We start from the raw sequence: 14,850 nt of genomic DNA, 5'->3' as shown, positions 1-14,850 counted from the left end.
GATAATCACTGTCTTTTAAAGTGAAATCATGCTCACAGCACATATTAACCATATATAAGGTTAAACCATCAACATAAAGTCAGCATTCATAAACAGTTTACTTAGATTTATTTGGAAGCTTCTTACAAAAAATTGATATCAAGAATTATTGCTTATTGAATTGGAGTCACAAAGTTTTTTCTCCCGTATCAATATTAATAAGGTAAAGCAAATTTACACATTCATTAGGGGATACAGAAACATAATCATAAAAGAACAAAATGCTTGACTTTTAAAATAGATTTTATTTTTTAGAACAGTTTTAATTTTACAGAAATTTTTATATATATGTAAATACTACATATACATACATATACTGAATATATATATATATATATATATATATATATATATATATATATATATATATAGGCTTTTATTTCAGACTTTGGATTACATTATTCCAAATCTTTATTTTTCTTGCTCAGAGGTCCAGCTTGGCCACTGCAAACTTTTTTCATTTTTCTTGGTACCAGGTATTGAACTCAGGAGCACTCAACCACTGAGCCACATCCCCAGCCCTATTTTTATATTTTATTTAGAGATAGGGTCTCACTGAGTTGCTTAGCACCTTGCCAGTTGCTGAGGCTGGCTTTAAACTTGCAATCCTCCTGCCTTAGTCTCCCAAACCTCTGGGATTACAGGTATGTACCACAGCGCCTAGCCTATTGCAAACTCTTTCAGTTTATTCCTGTGCTACTTTGACATGATTCAAGGTAGGTTTATTTATTTTTAATCACTTCCTCAATTTCTTGCATTATAAGATATCTAGACTCATCTTTTATATTTCCTGCCCCAGTCCTAGTATTGGCCATTTCTCCAAGAAGTTCTAGTTTTTTTTTTTTGAGAATGGCATTAGACATCAAGATCTGATTATTAGGCATACTCATTTCTACTAGAGTGAAATTGCTTCTAGGTCTTCTCAGCTGACTAAGCCAAGCTGAAAAACCTTGTATATATACATATATATAAATATTTGTATATATTGCCATGCATAACTATATTAGGCCAACCATGAGTTTATGTTGATGAATCCAACACTAATTCATTACAAATGATTATCTTAGTCTTATTCCCTTGCTTATCTGTACATTTCACCTTGAAGATCACTTAACTTTGAAAGTATGAAAATCAAATTAATAATTTTGTTACCCCTGAGAAACTATTTCAGTTGATTCCTGTGCTACCTTGAAAAGCCATATTCCATAGCAGAATAATTCCTAAAGGGTATGGTTTATATCACTGAAGTTCATTTTATGGCTAGCAGAAGTTTTTAACATCAGTAGACCTCCACACTTCTGATTTTGACAAATTGAAGTAGCCCCATTTTTCTTTGGTGTTTGCACTTACAACTAAAGTGCTAAGCTTAATGTAAAAATATTAAAAAATAAAAAATCAACAACAGCAAGCATAGGAAACACTGTAAGGTGTAAATTCTAAAGACCTTTGGACTTGAAGAATGACATGGCAATGATATTTTTTTTTCCTTGTTACCTCCTAAATGTCCCAGACATGTCCACCAACAGATACAAAAAATTAAAAATTTTTTTAAATTCCAAGATAAAAACATTCCTCCAAGAAAAAGTATGAGGAAAGGGGAAAACCATTTTGGAAATACATGCAATACTACTACAGCCAAACAGTAATGGAAAATTGCATTGCATCCATCCTCTATGCCTTAATTTAAGTAAGACCAAGTAAGGAGTTTTTCCATACCATCCCACTTCTGTCCTCCAAAAGCAGATAGGATTCCAATTTCACTTGCCAGAGTTCTTTCAATGTGGTTCAGTGGTGAGTTAAAGCCTCCAGTCTCATGCATGAAGGTCACCTAAAGAGGTAGGACCAGACAGGGCTAACATTATGTCCCCACCCAGTCTTGGAGGCTTAGTTTATCAAGGATAATGAAATATGGAAAGTTAGAGATAATATCTGGTGTCAGTGGTACCCAATGGAGATCTGAACTGCTACCTATACCCAGCATCAACAAGATGGAATGGTGTGAAAAAAAAAACCTGTTGATGATTCACTTTTCTTTCCTCTGGTGTCAGAGAGCACATTAAGAAACAGCTCCTACTCCCACTTAGGCAACAAGTTTTGTTTTTACTTTCTTTGGGAAGATATCAGCAAGGTTAATTGGAGAGCTAAACTTTTCTCCCATCTGTCTGGAGTAAGTCAGTGTGAGTCTGTGACACACTTTTCCTGAGGTGGAGTCAGTAAGGCCCACTGAAAAGCTGTACAATACATTCACGTTATACCTCAATATAGAGACACTTCCTGCTAAGAAAGTAATAATAATAAAATAAAAATAAGAGTTATATAATACTCAATGTTCAAAATGAAATTGAAAATCACTCATCATACCTAAACCCAGAAAATCACAAAGTGAATAAAAAAAGCAATAAGCATACACCAACACTAAATAAATCAGGTGTTGGAAAGTTCTGACAAAGAATTAAAAATGTTTCAACAAGCAATTATATATTTCTTGAAATACATTAAAACAGTAAGCAAAGACATAAAGGTTATAAAAGTAATGGAATTATTGAATTAAAAATAAATTAAACAAAAATAAAATAATCTTTCATTGGAAAGGCTCAATAGTAAAGTGTATATAATGAAAACCTGAGAACAGATCAATAGAATTTATCAAATATGAAAAACAGAGACAATTAAACTTAGTAGGGGATAAGTTAGGATCTCAGGAACCTGTGGAACAATTAAAGGTGCTAATATTTGCGTCATCAATATTTCAAAATGAAAAGAAAGGGAAAGTGAGACTAAAAAAGCATTTGAAGAAATAGTGACTAAAAAGTTCCAGTATTTAGCAAAAAACATAAACCTATAGATTCAACAACCTGAGCAAACCCCAAATAGGATATATACACAGATATCTATGCCACTGTGTATAATTGAATTTCTGAAGAATAAAGACAAAGAAAACATCTGAATATCAGACAGAAAGAAATAATTCATTAATTATAGAGAAAAACCCAATTCAAATGACGTTAGAAATCTGATCTGAAATAATGGAGGTCAGAAATGATGGCATAATATTTTTCTAGTATTGAAAGAAAAGAATTGTCAGTCATGAATTTCATGACGCATTTTCTCATTTGACTTATGTTATTGGGCTAATCATTCTGAATCCAGCATTGCAACCACTCTTCTCCAATAATTCAGCCATGGTATTTCCAAAGTGATCTTTTTAAAGCAGACAAAAATCTTTAACCCATCCTGATTTTATTATGCAAATCAAATTTTCTCTCTTCTAACTTCCAATGACAGCTAAAATCAATCAATCCCTGCCCATCTTCCCAAGGATTAAATCCCACATCTTTATCATACATACATGACCATTCATTTTCTGGCTGCTACCATCCTATCCACTGTCTTTGCTCTTTACACACCTCTTTGAGCACTCCCCCTCCCCCAGCACTGGGGATAGAACCAAGGACCTTGCACATACTAAGTGCTTTAATACTGAACTACATCCCAGACATCTGCATACTTTTTATACTGGTTGTATAAAAGAATCCTTTCTGTTCTGTGCCTAACCATTCTTTTTCTTGCCATTGTAAATTTTTCTTCTTTTTAATCTCAAAAACTCACCCCTCCTTCCTATTACATATCCAACTCCACTACTGCCTTCTAAAGGAAGACCTGTTATTATTTACTACTGGCTTACAGTAAATTAGTGAATTAAAATTCTGTTTCTTCCCTGTAAAAAACTGTAGAATTCTGTGTCTTCCCTGTGTAGAATTCTGTATCTTTCTTGTAGAAACTCTGTACTAGTTTGTACTATAATTATGGATTTACATATCTGGGTGTTCCAACAGAATGAATTCTAGATGGTAAAATAATGATTATAATAGGAGTATCTAGCTTAATTCCTGACAGACATTAGAAGTTCATTAAATGTATGTTGATAACTGAGTGAATGAATGGTCAACTTGAAATTTTAATTGCTTCTCTTTCTTCACTAGGATTCTATCAAACATAATGACAGTTTTCCACTAATTCAGAGATTAAGGTTTTTCATTTGGAATTAGAAGCCAATCACTAATATGCTACTGCCACCCACCATATCCAGTGCTGTCAGTGCCCCATCCATATTGCCCAGCACTCATCTATTCAGTATATAGTGATAGAATAATATTACCTGAAATTATTTATGTTGGGGCAAATCAGAATGTTCATGAGTTCATGTATCTGTGTGTAGCTTTCAACCAATTAGAGGGGATTTGAGATATAGGCATATCAGCTTTCTCACACATTGATTGGGATAACTCTAAGGCATGTACCACAGAGTCTCACTGAACTCCTTAGAAGGACTAACAGTTACTGACAGGAATAACCTGCTCACTAACATGACTACTATTTTTCTTCCATGCCTCTATTCTTAATTATCATTCTATTCCTGAGTTTCCTGGGACTATTTCCCAGATAAAAGTTTGCATTCAAATTTTTATCATAAGTTCTGTTTCTGGGGAACTCAACCTAAGATAATCACAAACTATTTCTTACCTCCTAACAATACACTGCTTCTTACATACCATGGTACAGGTCCCAAGGCATGGCTCAATTTATGTTGCTCCTCCTAGATCCTAATATATTCAAACAGATGGAAGAAAACATGGTCTTATAAAGAGGAATAATTTATAAGAGAATGCCTTATGGGTGCAGAGAGGGAGAGATAGTGTGTTCCATTAATGATGAAATTTATGGGCAGATGGTCTATAACAGGTGTGACTACAATTTGAGAAGATTTTCCCTTATTCACTTGGGAAACTGCTATTGTTATTTTGGAATCCCAATCTCGGGACTTTATTTGCTTTATTTGTCTCTTTTCCTTTTACCCTAATATCCAGCTTTCTAAATCACTGACTAGGGTCAACAAATTTATTCTCTCCCCACATATGTGTGTGCATGCATACACACACACACACATACTTTTGTGTATGGCAGAGCTTAAAAACCATTAAAGGTGTCTGTGACATATTTTCAACAAGTTTCTATGTTTATTTTAAGAAATTTAAGTTTAGTCAAATTAATTTCCTAGAATCCTAAGAGAATACTCATGAAAAGAAGTCTAGGTGAAGACTGAAGGAAAGAAATGAGTTTTGTTATTTAGCAAAGGATAATTTTTCTATTAGGAAGTCTTTGCTTGTCTTAAAGACCCAAAATGCATCCTATACTTTTGTCATTTGTTGCTTTATGAGTACTTGAATTTATAAATCATGCATCTCTTTAAAGTTATTCTACTGTTACTGAAAGGTGTACTTAGACATTTACTTAAAACTGTTAAAAGCAAAATCTGCATATATAGATAATTTCCCTTTCCCTTGCTGTCTCCATTTCAGTTGCCTGATTTTCTGGAAGGACTGGTTTCCCCAAAGAAGCAATATCTGGTAGAAGTTCAAAGGTCATCTCCAAAAAACAAAAAAAGAAGAAGAATCAATGAATTAAAGACAAGAACGTTTCCAATCAGGTAGGAACACTGAAACTCATAAATTCAGTCATCTTAAATTAAGTGTGCGGATAGCTATTTGTATATCTAATCTGCCCTATAAAGAACTTGCTCACAATTCCCTTGGAGGCACAGGTGTTTATCAGAGAGTACCTTAGAGAAAAGGGAAGACAATAACAGCATGATATTTTTTTTTTCCATTTTTAGCTTGATGTTACTAAGTACACATAGTGATACCTGTGTCTGTGGTCTAATCCCAGGAGTTAATGCATGTGAAGCAACAGATTAACCCTTGGTATTTTCTCCTAAGAGAAATAATTTTCATAGGTTGTCAACATGATCCTTTAGTTGCTTATCAAAATTAAGGGCCATGATGGCATCAAGTCTTCTAAGTGAGGAACAGTCCCACTCAATGGTGTGAGAAAATTGGCTTGATTCTTGTTGAAGTACATCTTGCCTTGGTCTATGTGCAAGTGAGTGCACATAGGGAAATGGAAGGGAGAAGAATGAGACATATAAAAGAGGAACTCTGTTGTATTTACCCATGCTTGTCGGAGTCTGACAATTTTATTTTCATTTGCAATTTGAGATTAAAATTATAGCAAAGGGCCTTCCCTTTTTATGACAAAACAAAAGACAGTAGTGACATCAAAATCAGGGGCTAGTTTTTCTCATTTTTAATTAGGTAGTCAATATTTAGCATAGCACTTGACCTCTAGTAAGTACTCAAAACAAGGACATCTTGAAATGGATGAATGGAAAAAGTTAACAAGATATAAAAGGCACCTGCCCTTATATTGCCTTGTGTGTTGACTTTAGTCTCAGGACTCAGCACTGTAATGACACATGAAATGCAAGCAGAAAATGGGCTGAACGAATGAATGGATCCTCCTAATTCTAGGGATATTTATAAGACAATATAGACTCCATATTTGCCAAGATCCATGGCAGAAGTATCCATGACATCAATGCTTGTATCTCAGACTACTGATGAAGCTGACAATGTACCTGGTTTTCTGATTGATTTTTAATAATTTTATATAACATTCTTTACATGTAGGCATAACACCTACATTATAATCTATCAAATGATGTGGATATGTGTAAAAAATTATCTTGATAAGAATCTAAATTATATGATTTGCCAACATGTTTTTCAAGCATTTTTATGATATGATTAAGGGCAATTTCAGAATCATTAGCTTCTAAAATTCTTATTTTTACATGGAGTACAGCTGTTGTACTGTAACAGCTATTTCTCTCTAAACTTCTGTTTCTATCTTCTGCAGTTCAAATGGAAAATAAAAATTATTTAACTAAAGAAAGAAATATAAATTTAGCATAATTCAGTTACAACAAAACTATTTTGTAAAATTATAGAGAATATATTCTATTCCTCTATTTATCTTCTTTCTTTTTTACTCTCATTCTTCTTTAAATATAACAAATTAAGCCTTTTTAGCTATATATGATATGAATAATTTATCTCAGATTATACTTGTCTTCTCAGTTTTAATATTGTCTTGGAAGAAATAGCAGCTTCCAATTTTTATGAGATCTAAGTTTTCTTTTTAGTTTGTGCCTTTCCATCTTACTTAAATGTCCTTTTCTGCCTTAATATTATAAAGATATCATTGTAAATTTTTTCCTAGAAGTTCTAGTGTATTTTTTTAGTCAAGATATTAATTTATCAAGAATTGATTTGTATAAATAAATGAGTGAAAGGAAGATAAGTAGAGTAGAAGAAGGAGAATAGGAGGAGTGAGGAAGGAAGGGAAAGAGGGAGAACTGGAGTGAAATGGAGTAAATTAAATTTCATGCATGATTTTGTCAAAATGAACCCGACTATTATGTACAACTACAATGCACTAATAAAAAAAAAATAAAATAAAAGTCAACATTTCCTCTTGAGTACGCAAAATAAAACTTCCTTTTTTACTGATGTTTATTAATTAGAAATATTTCATTGGGTATGAGTAATTAGTAAAACAAATTATTATTACAGATAATAAAAGGCGAAAGACAATAAAAGAAATTGATTTGTGGGTCTGGGTTGTGGCTCAGTGGTAGAGTGTTCACCTAGCAAATGCGAAGTGCTGGGTTTGATCCTCAGCACCACGTAAAAATAAATAAAATAAAAGAAAGGTATTGTGTCCAACTACAACTAAAAAAAAATTAAAAGAGAAATTGATTTGTAGTTGTGATCCAATTTTATGCATAACTAATTTTCCCAGGATCACTTATTAAATAGTCTGTCTTTATTCCAGTAATCTTTAATGATCTCTCTGAATTTTCAAGTTTCCAGATATGTTATGATCCATCTCTGGGGCTCCTTATTCTGTTTCATGAGTTTATTTGACTACTTTGAAACAACACTACACTATCTTTACTTAATGTAGCTTTATAATAATTTTTATATTTGATGAGCAAATCCTTCTACATTGATATCCTTTAAGACTACTTAGGCTATTCTTGGTCATTTGACCATTTATATAAATTTCAGAATTAACAGTTCCACAAAACCTATGTTAAATATTTTGACTGAAATTGTACTTAATGTGCACATAAAATTAGAAAGAATTTCCATTATTATAGTGAGTCTTTCTATCCAGAAACAAGGTTTTTCTATGCACTTATTTAGTTCCTTATTTCTATCTTTTAGTACAGTTTGTAGTTTCTCCAAAAATGTCTTACATATCTTTATTTAGATTTATTCCTGAGTAACTTTTTTTTTAACTGTAAATGACTTTTAAGCTCTTTCTGTGTTGTTCCTCTGTAGAAACACAATAATATTTTTCATCTTAAACTTATATCCAGCACTCTGACTACTCTTACTTACTGATAAGAATAGATTTTTCTCAACAAGAGGATAAAAATGTAAGTGAGTTTTTAAAATCCTAAATGTGAGCTCTGTTTAGTAGAACTTTCTCTAATAATGGAAGTGTTCTCAATGCTGTCCTGCACTATAACCCTAAGCTTTGTATGTTTTTATTGTTATTATCACTTAAATGTCATTTCAATAAAATTCAGCAAAATTAAAGTTTCAGTTCCTGAATAAACTAGCCCATATCTTAAATATCCAATAGCCACATGAGGGTAATAGACACTATACTGGACCCCATAATTCTATATTATTAAGCCAGAAGTCTGAAGTTGCCGGATTTTTGTCTTCAGCATTGGCACAGTGAAAGCTATTTTTTATGTAACAGTTATTCCAGCATTAAAAAGAAAATTTACTTAAACTGATCATCCCTAACTTTTTCAAGTATTCTAACATAGCTTTCACCATTAATGGATTTTTAAAACATGCTTATATTTCACCTAAACTACTATTGAAATAAGTTTTCACTTTGTAATAAGGTTCATTGTCCTAAAATGGCACATATCAAAGTGTCAAGAGGTCCCTATATGCCTGATGTGCTGTGACTGGATGAAGACATCTTTGTTACCTTGCTTTCTGTGGATGTTACTCTGTATCTATCTTCATAATCTAAATTCATATTCAAAATTGCCTACTGTTTACATGATGGCTGTCTTTGTTTCATTAAGCTAGTATCATCACTTTATAAGTACAATTTTAATTATTTTCTCCTAAAATCTTATATTTGTCAATGTGGAAATAGATCTGTTTTATTTTTGCCCTCTTATAAGTTCTTATTATAATTTAATTTTCATGAGCTCTATTTCCCCTAACTTTAATCATTTAGCATTTAGAAAACAATATCACTGGTAAGCCCTTTCTTCCATTAATCTTATGAAGGATGGAAAGATATTTCAAACATTGTGCCAGAGTAAGACATTCTACTTGGTTAAAAATAAAAGAAGAAGAAGAAGAAAAGAAAAAAATAAAAAATAAAAGATAGTTTCATGTGTGGACAAAAAAGGAGTATAAGTAACTATAAGTTTTTTGTTAGCAATTGCAGTGAAATCAAATATACTATGAAGGGATCAACCCCTTAGTATCATTGAGAGTTTTAAATGAAACATTGTGAACTTTGGAAAATAAAGGCCATTGTGTTGCTGTAAGATTTTTACCTCATTAGTCTTTTTAAAAAAAGATAAATATAAATATATATATATATATATATATATATATATATATATATATATATATATATTGTTCCCTTAATCTTATGAATCGTGAAGCTATAGTACCATAAAATGTTTACTGTTTGAAGGCATTCTATAATATTATGTCCTAATAATAGGGCCCAGAGAAGTAAAGTGTTGCCCAAGGTTAAGGTCACACAGAAAGTTAGTCTTTTTGAGTATATGACTTAGGAACACTGTATGCACTATAAATGTACAATACATATGTAAACTCCATATGTAAAATCCATGTGTAAACTCCATGTGAAAAATCCATGTGTAAATCCATGTGTAAATGTACAATCATTGAAAATAATTTTTGTGTTATTGTCTCCATCTTCAGAGATTACTGAGATACAGGATGCTCAGGTACTTTACTTTCACAGGTGAATGACTCTTAAGTCTGAAGCTAAGGAGTATCTAATTTTCTTATGTAGCTGGTGCTACCACACTTACAATTTTGTACATAAGATTTATAAATTGTACAATATAAAATGATAATATTTAAAAAGGGATACTCAATAGTAGTCTTTTGTGGGAAAAGAAAAAAGAGAAACCATAATCATTATCCAGAAAACCAGAGTTCTAGCCTTTACCTATAAAATTGTCACTTGTAATACCATGACAAGGAAGGCTAAGGTAGGAAAATCACAAGTTCAAGGTCAGCCTCAGCAATTTAGTAAGACCCTGTCTCAATTTAAAAAATGGATGGTGAAGGTGGTTGGGAATGTGACTCAGTGCTTTATGTTCAATCCCTAGTATCAAAAAATAAACAAACAAACAAAAACTATGTGAATTCAAGTAAGTAATTTTATAATAAGCTCAATTATGCTTCTAAAATGGGTAAAATCATTTTAAAAATTGTTTGAAATATGACAAGTGTCAAACCTGTAAAGATTTGAAATATGCTTTAAAAAAATCTATGGAGATCCAGGCATTTCCCTTTTTTTCCCAGAACTTGATATTGAACTATAATCATTCATCTTCATTTACCATACTTGTAGTTGATACAGACAAAATATTATGTCTAGACACTGTTTACGTATTCCTTAAATAGACATTTTGTTTAAAATGGTATTTTACCTAAATTCTTGATTCCCTCTCCACTTTTTCATTCCCTGTGCTATAGTAATCCATCAGTTATAATAGAAAGTTGTTCTTTTTTTTGTAAGATCTTTTTAGAATATATAGTTTAAGTTTCCATTAATACAATAAACTTTGGAATACGATCTTGTTTCATTAATTTTCAGGACATCAAACCCTCCTGATTTTCTTCCTTTCTTGCTTGCCTTTTCTTCCTAAGCTCTTTTGGTGATGTCTTCATCCCTCAGCTTCTAGTATTAGAGCACCATATAGCTCATTCCTGGCCTTCCAGTTCTTTACACTGAGATCAGTTGCTTTAATAAGCAAATGTTTATGACTCCTAAATTCATACTTCTAGCTGTTGCCACTCACCTACATCCCGGACTCATAATTCCAGCCTCCTACTAAATATCTTCACTCTCTGCATCCTTGACATTTCAAAGTTAGCAAATAAAACCAAAGATTTTAGTTTTATCTATTACTTTCATTCAAGTTTTTTTTCCTGAGAAAAACAATTGGATAAAAATTGATTGTACAAGATTTAATTTGCAATAGACACAATCCTGGGGTTGAGGTGCTCACAGGTGGGAATGTCACCTGTCATTCATCATGCAGTAGGAGTGTCAAGTACCTGAAGAGATTCTTTTCTCTTTCTTTTTTGGTATATTCCCAGCTCCCAAACATAGAATAAACTTTTGAATGTCTTCTAAGTATGAGCATTCTTCTTACTATTATTTTAATTGTACAACTTTATGGAGTACAATGACTTTCACTCCAATTTTTACCAACTCCATAGCTCATTCAGTTGCTGAATCCAAAAACTTTAGCTTTATCTTTAAACCCTCACTTTCCCTCAGTTTCCTTATCTAGTCCATTAGAAATTCTTGTCAGCCACTGTCTTAAAAATGCATCTTTATTATCTTCCTCCAACTCCAAGCCTTTATTGTTGCCTCACTTAATTCAATAGGCAGACTCTTACATGATTGTCCTCCTTTCTCTCTTGTTTCAATCCTTCAATTGTTGTCTATAAAGCAATTACAAAAGTCAGATAGTCTTCTAAAGAAACATGAACCAGCTTATATCATCACTAGAAATCCTGGTTCCCAGCACTCCTAGAATATCACTGCTAAAGTATATGAGCAAAGGAGCTGGTATGAGATTGGGGAGTCAGGTAAGGGCTGAATGCATCAGGGTCTTTAAGTTTGGATTTTACTCAAAGTAAATTGAAAAGCCACCAGGGTTTTAATTAGTACAATTTTTAAAAAATCATTTTTTGCAACTATATGTAAGATGGAGTGCAGAGAAAGGATGGAACAATGATGGAAGCGTTGGGACCCAGCTTCTGGTGGAGGCCACTGAAGGACTGGACCAGTTCAGAGATGATAGCATGATTAGGTACAGTGGAGCTAGTGAGGAAGGTGGGATTTAAGATTTATTTTAGAGATAAAAATAACAGTATTTGCTAGTGGAGTAAATATTAGGAGTGAATAAAAGAATAATCAAATATGATTCCTGTATATCTGGTTTAGGTCTCTAGATTGAACAATGTCTACTTACTAGGAAAAACAGAAATAAGGAGTTCCCTTTGTACATTTGCTTACAATGATTAATGACTTATACAACTTTCATACATCCTATTTTTCCTGAATTAGTTTCTACTTAATCAGTTTTACAGGGTGAAGACTTAAGAGACACACTGAGAATTCTACCACAGCCTTTTTTTAATGGCACAAAAGGGACAAAAACTACCCTGAATAACTTTCCCATACATTCTTTCTTTCCTTCAATTATCAACTGGCCCCTTCCTGAATCACTACAGCATCTCATTATAGGAACAAAATACTTCTTATCAAAAGGCATAAAAATACCTGTATCCTACATAGCTGCATAATATGGATTCTCTCTGATTAACTAACTGCATTCTTTTCTGGGGGTTGAACACTCACACGCGAGCCTCCAGGATTTTTCTTTCTCTAAAAAATTTGTTCAGAATTAGGACCTTTGTACATGTTTTTTCTAAAAAGCTTGGAAGATCTGTAACTTTACTCCAAACAAAATTTCAAAAAGAAATTACATTTCATTTCATGACAACATTTGGTAGAAGACATTTTGCAAAAGATAGAATATATTTTACTTTGCAGGCTATGCACACATTTAGCAGTTCACAAGTTTGTAAAATAATAAGTTTGATCTGATAGATCTAAAATAAGAATTACAATTGGTGAGCCCTGTGTTTTAAATTTTGAGAAATGATAGACAGGCAAGATACCTCATATTTTCAATATTTAATGCAGGAGAATCACATGAGGTGAGTTCTGTACACCCATTCCCATCCACAGAGATTACAAACAGCAAATGAAAATAAGGCTCAGGGACCAGCCTTTTAACAACTATCTTAATTGATTCTGCTGTCAGTGGCTTCCATAGCCTCTTGAGAGATACCAAGCTGATATGTTTGCTCAGATACAAGGAAGGGACCTAATGGGCTAGTGCACATCAACAAGTGGATAATATTGAAGATCAACACATGATATATAGTAAGTGACCAAAAAGAAAGAGAATCTAATGACGATGAGTGTATACCTTTTCCAACCAATATTGGTTAAGAATTTTAAAAACCCATTCATAGAACCGATAGAATCCAAATTGTGCTGTGTATTTTTTAAATTTGCTAGATATTTAAACATTTAGATAAATTAAAAAAAAACATAGTTTTGTTGCATGCAGACCACAAAGGTGTGGCATTATTACAGAGCAGGAGAAAGCAGTGGAGAGAAATTGCATAGAGGAACCTAGTGTGAGATGTTGAGACATTGGAGTATCAAAAGCATCTACCTGGAGAGGTGATCACAGCAACCACTGACACAGCTAGTCACAGCTTGAGGCTGAATGGGGAGAATGTTCTATGAGATGGGATGGTAGAATACTTATTGATTGAATATTATAGTAATTATTTTTTTCTCACTGTCTGAAGAGGAACTTAAAGTATAAAAGAGACAAAAACTAGAATTAACTTGTGGCATTAGATGACACTGGATAATATTAGGTGAACTCATATTTTTCAATACATATATAGATAGGTAAGAAAAAATAGATATAAAATGTATCTATATATGAATATATAATAAATGTATATGCATATGTGTTTATATATATATATGTAAGTATATATTTATATACATAAATTCCATAGCTATATTGACACCTCCTAGAGCAGCTACTTCCCAACAGCAGTGAGCACAGCTAGAGTCCACATCTTGTTTTTTAAATAAAGTTTCAACTAGAGGAAGTGGAGCTTTTTGAAGAAAAGATTGATTCCAGAGCAACAGGAGAGAAAATATAAAATGACCCTAGAACATATGATTGTTCCAGGTGGTATCAAAGATATCAGTGAATAATGAGAAAATGTCAAAAGACACATTGAAGAAGTTTCCATTGGATAAATTTGAGCAATATAGCCTGAAAACAAATAATGACACAATCAGATTATAATCCACTGAATAAGACTCTATGAATCCATTCTAATGTGTGATTAAATTAATTATAAGTTTAATATTTATATAATCACAACATACCTTACCACAAATTAAACCTCTATATCTTACCCTGCACAAAAATCAACTCTAAGTGGAACAAAGACTTAGGCACTAGAACAGAGACCCTGCACCTAATAGATAAAAAAGCAGGCCAAAATCTTCATCATGTCAGCTTAAGACCTGGTTTCCTTAACAAGACTTCTAAAGCACAAGAAGTAAAATTAAAAATCAATAAATGGGATGGGTACAAAGTAAAAAATTTCTTAGCAAAGGAAACAATCAATAACATGAAGAGAAAGCTTACAGAGTGGGAGAAAATTTTTACCACGTGCACCTCCGATAGAGCATTAATCTCCAGGAAATAAAAAGAACTCAAAAAACACCAAAAGAATAACCCAATCAATAAATGAGCTAAGGAACTGAACAGACACTTCACAAAAGAAGAAATATGATCAATCAACAAACATATGAAAAAATGTTCATCATTTCTAGCAGTTAGAAAAATGCAAATCAAAACTACTCTAAGATTTCATCTCACTCCAGTTAGAATGACAGTTATCAAGAATGCAAGCAACAATAAGTGTTGGCGAGGATGTGGGGGAAAAGGCACACTCATACATTGCTGGTGGAACTGCA

General features: G+C 32.6%; 1 protein-coding gene across 2 annotated transcripts in view; it reads left to right on the top strand.

Moving 5' to 3' along the window:
• The window catches only part of Pkia (cAMP-dependent protein kinase inhibitor alpha), a 97,468-nt gene that overhangs the window by 56,950 nt on the left and 25,668 nt on the right, over positions 1 to 14,850 (top strand). For both annotated transcript variants that reach the window (XM_027946286.2, XM_071602279.1), the window contains one exon: positions 5,400 to 5,527. The gene's annotated coding sequence lies outside the window, so the exon portion shown is untranslated. The remainder of the gene's footprint in view (positions 1 to 5,399; positions 5,528 to 14,850) is intronic.

The sequence above is a fragment of the Marmota flaviventris genome, chromosome 15, assembly GCF_047511675.1.
Source record: "Marmota flaviventris isolate mMarFla1 chromosome 15, mMarFla1.hap1, whole genome shotgun sequence".
Lineage (NCBI taxonomy): Eukaryota > Metazoa > Chordata > Mammalia > Rodentia > Sciuridae > Marmota > Marmota flaviventris.
This window is presented reverse-complemented; position numbering and strand designations above follow the sequence as displayed.